Source organism: Solanum pennellii, chromosome 10 (genome assembly GCF_001406875.1).
Source record: "Solanum pennellii chromosome 10, SPENNV200".
Lineage (NCBI taxonomy): Eukaryota > Viridiplantae > Streptophyta > Magnoliopsida > Solanales > Solanaceae > Solanum > Solanum pennellii.
In genome coordinates this window covers 57,646,849-57,651,456 of record NC_028646.1, presented here as the reverse complement: position 1 = coordinate 57,651,456, position 4,608 = coordinate 57,646,849, and the positions used below count along the sequence as shown (strand labels likewise).

Below are 4,608 nucleotides of genomic sequence, written 5' to 3'. Positions count from 1 at the left end.
TTAAAAAAGTATATATTATACATATGTATTTATATATCCTGGCGAATTATACATACACAAACATAACTAATTTACAAACTTGAAGCCAGCCCACGTAATTGATGTATAATGTTAGTCGCTAGTGGTAATTATATCAAACTATAGCTATGATGAGTAATTAAATAGTATAAATTTGCTTAGCCACATAATTTTCCCTTTATTAAATGGGTCAGCCCATCCTAGTCCATTTAACTCCCTAACCCATTAGGGTTGAATTGGATTGGATTGGGTTGGGCTAGTTCATTTTGACAGCTCTATTTACAATCTAGAGTTTCTTATAACTACTAAATTTAGATAGGGTAACATATATACTAGCACACAAACATCATCACTAAAAATATTAGCACACAAACGTCATTATCAAAAATATATGAGAGCGACATCAAGTTTAACATTAAGCATTGAAGGTCAGATACAACCCACAAGAGAAAGAAGGAAAACTGAGATTCAACTGACACCCTTGAATGGATACTTTAGTTTCTTACCTGGTGTACGATACCCACGTTGGAGCCTAGGGGTGGCAAATGATCGAATTGGATCGAATTTGGATAGATTAAATATGGATTAAGCAAAAATGATTTGGATCACAATCCACTCAAATAGAATATGGACAAATACGGATTTGGTCAAATATGGTTTGGGTAAAATGATTCTAACCAATTAAAAATCTCTCCATATTTCCTTGACTAAGTGAACTGGAAAACCTTCCCAATAGCTGGAAACAAACGTTATCTCCTTCATGACATCAATTTATCTATTTTTTCTTGATAATACAATATTATTACACAATTCTCTCAATTACTCCGTACATCAAATCACCACTCTCATTTCTCTCCATCTAACATTTAACGTATAAACAGTAAGCAATCAAGAAGTAAAAATCAAATATTAACAACTAAAGAGACATCACCAACAAATAGTACTCAAATGATTCTAAGAGGACAAAGATCGATATTCATTCTGTGGAAATCAAGTAAACATCAAAATACAATAATTAAAGTACAAAAATACAAACATAATTTAAGTGCAATCACATGGCTAAGCTAGAGACTAAACAAAATAGTATAATATTTGACGGTCGATTTGCAGCAGCCAGCAGTGCATTAGGATGTCAGGTATTTCATCTTCTTTGTTGCACTATCTACATCTTTTTCACTGCTTGTGGTTGCAGTGAAGCAGCAAGATGAAGTTGAGCAAAAAATGAGTATTATATATGTTATCAAGCTATATTGTACTATAAAATTCATTGACTAAAGCATAGACCGAAACTCAATCAATCACCAGTAACTTCCCATGATTAAGCTACATAAAGACTGCTCGAGGACTATGGCCAAATATCATCACTCGATGAGCACCAGGCATTCCCAAACCCACATAGACATAAAGCATACATAAGACTTTATCACTAAAAATAAAGAAGTGAAACATCTCAGATACAAGCTAAAAAATTGAAGTTGTTAAATTTGCACAATTTTTCCCATGAATTCAAAATGCAGATGTATGAACATCAAAGATGAAAAATACTAATGGACAATGAGAAACCCAAAAATTCCAAAGCCAAGCTTTTTATATATTTGTATAACCAATAAAAATCAAAATTTTCCATCACAGAAACATTTGGTAGCAAATTCCAACAATTAATTTGTTATTCTAAAAGCTACCAATGCATGTATGTAGGAAAATAAAAGTAACAAAAGAACAAAATATTTGTTATTCATATTAATTAATGGAAACTTATACTATAAATTAAGGCTATTATAACACAACAAAATAAATCTCAATATGTAAATGATGACTTACCTTCTTGTCCGCAAAGCCAATCTTTAGCACACAATTTTGCTTCAGCATTTGAAGGCAAAATAGAACTGTGAAACTTTCAAATAATACTACCTCCAATGCTAAAGGTAGATGCTGAATCTACCATGGTAATACGTATGCTCAAGATATCTTGTGCCATCAACGAAAGCTCTGGATACCTTCCTCTATTCTCCTTCCAATATGCAAGTACATCTAAATTTGGATTCTCTTTACGATCAAATTTAGGCTCCTCTAAATACAAATCTAATTGTTTTTTATCTCTACCAGACTCTAACTAATTCCCAAACACATCAAACTCTTCAATATCATACCTCATTTCATTGTTGCTTGTATGATAAATGTTCTCCCTTAAGAGAGAAATTGTTGTTGAAGTTATCAAGTATTCTCTGAATAACAGTTGTAAATGATCTATAACTTTTTCAACCTTTGCATCAGCAGTCATAGAATCCATCTTGAAGAAACAAAACCTCACAAACTTCAATTTATATCGAGGATCAAGGACAATGGCAATTGACAAAATGATACTATACGACCTCCGATATTTCTTAAACTTTCTTAGTATTAAAGTAGCCATATCATTCATAACTCGGTCACTACTATTTTTTGCTTCCTTTAACAACATTTGAATTTTCCATACATTTGGAAGATACAAATTTGTAGTAGGATATTTGCCTCTGGAAAATAATGTAGTAATCTCATAAAATGGTTTCAATAATTTAGTAATACTCTCTACCCTTTTCCATTCCGCCTCGGAAAGACTATGTTTGAAATCAATATCAAGAAATTTATATTGAATATAAGCTTGTTGGTAGAGAAGAGCGCTATCAAGCATTTGGTAAGTGGAATTCCAACGAGTACTTACATCTTGACGAAGCTTCTTTGAACATGGCAACCCATGATCCTTAATGCATTCCACAAACTCTAATATTCTTCTTTCCGAATTTTGAATGTTCTTAACACCTTATCTTACTTTTTCAATGGCGTCATTTGCTTTTTCCAAACCAGCCTTTACTATTAAGTTCAACATATGATTACCGCAACGAATATGAAAGAACTTTCAATCACAAACTAGAGAATGCATCAGCATAAATGATTTTAAAATGATCTACTACACCATTATTGCAATTAACATTATGCAAAGTAAGAGCGAAAATCTTCTTTTAAATGCCCCATTCCTTAATAAACTCAATAAGCAAAGGACCTAAAACTGCACCACAATATGGAGGAGGAACATACGAAAAATTAATACTCTTTTTTTAAGATTTAAATTCAAATCAACATAATGAGCGGTTAAACACATATAACCATTTGAAGCTGCAGAAGTCCACATGTCTGAAGTCAGACAGATTCTACTCGGATTGATTGCAAGCTCACACTTTAAAAGTTCTTTCTCCCGATCATATAACTTCAATATATCAGCCTTAGCCGTATTTCTTGAGATAGTTTTCACATATGTATTTAAGTATGATGGATATCTCTACTTTCTTGATTTTCAACAAAGCTAAAAGGAAAATTATGCTTTAGAATAGCAACAGAGACTGTCTCACAATAAATTATTTGATCAATTTATGCATATTCGTGTTCTTGTGTGTTATCCAAATGCTTATCTATATGGCGTTTCATAATTGTAGTATTAACATCGGATACAAATATTTCCTTACATGCCTGACATTATGCTTTTTACCTTTCGTTATCACTAGTACAAAGTAATTTCGAGAAAGTATTCCAAACAATTGAAGTATTTCTTTTATATCATTTTCTCGAGATAGACGAACTGACCTCACAAGAAGCCTCATTAGCCTCCATGTATATCTCTGTTAAAGAAAAACAAATAGAGTGTCGTGGAAATAGAAACATTCTTTGCAGTTTGATGATGAGAATAAATTTTCTTTCCAACCTGATTAAGAAAGTCAAGGAAATACATACCTTAACAATGGATTTTTTCAGCAGAGAGAGTCAAAGAAATGGAGAAAGATTTGAGCCAGCGGTCTTGAAAGTGCAACTTGTATCGGACTTGAGATTTCTGCGCAGCTGAATTAGGGATTTTTCTTAAAAGAGTTTGATCTGTTATGGGTTGGATATGGGCACCCACTATTAACCCATATTGACCATATTTATGTGGGATTTTCAAATAAGCTGATATTCATATTTAACCATTTTCTTATTAAATATGGACAAAAGGGGCTGATTTCTAAAATATGAACTCAAGTTGCCACCCCTATTGGAGCCCCACTAAATTCGGATTGGCTCTAACAAAGGAGACTACATATCAAAGGGGACTCAAACTCGAGACCTATTGGTTAGGGAAGAAGAAGTACTTACCACTCCATCACAACCTTTGTTGGTATAAAAGAAACTTTAATTTGAGAGAATCATTAGGAATCAAGTATACCCACTTAGAATAGACCAAAACGATCTAGTATAGAAATTAAAAGAGTGGAAAAAAAACTTAAATACCATGACTTAAAACTGTCGGAAGACATTTATGGAGGCCTTCCATATACAGTAATTCTCGGTCTGAAGGTACCCGTAAAAGTGAAGGAATATTGGGTGGTCTGAAATTCATTCCACGAGAGCTTGTACAATTCATGAATTAATTCACGAACCTTGATAGTTTTCATGAAAGGCACAATTTATGTTTCGGATCCTTGGGTTTACGGACCATACCATGGCTCGTCAAAGTACTCATACTCCATGAACCAGCCCGTGAAACATCCATCCAAATTTTCATGTTTCCAAGCTTTGATCCCT

General features: G+C 33.1%; 1 long non-coding RNA gene across 1 annotated transcript; it reads right to left on the bottom strand.

Moving 5' to 3' along the window:
* Positions 1–956: 956 nt before the first annotated feature.
* LOC107032382 lies at positions 957–4,208 on the bottom strand. The gene is made up of 2 exons (XR_001458355.2): positions 3,784–4,208; positions 957–3,671 (listed from the first exon to the last, which is right to left on the bottom strand). It is a non-coding gene; the product is annotated as an uncharacterized LOC107032382 (long non-coding RNA).
* Between the last annotated feature and the right edge of the window lie 400 nt (positions 4,209–4,608).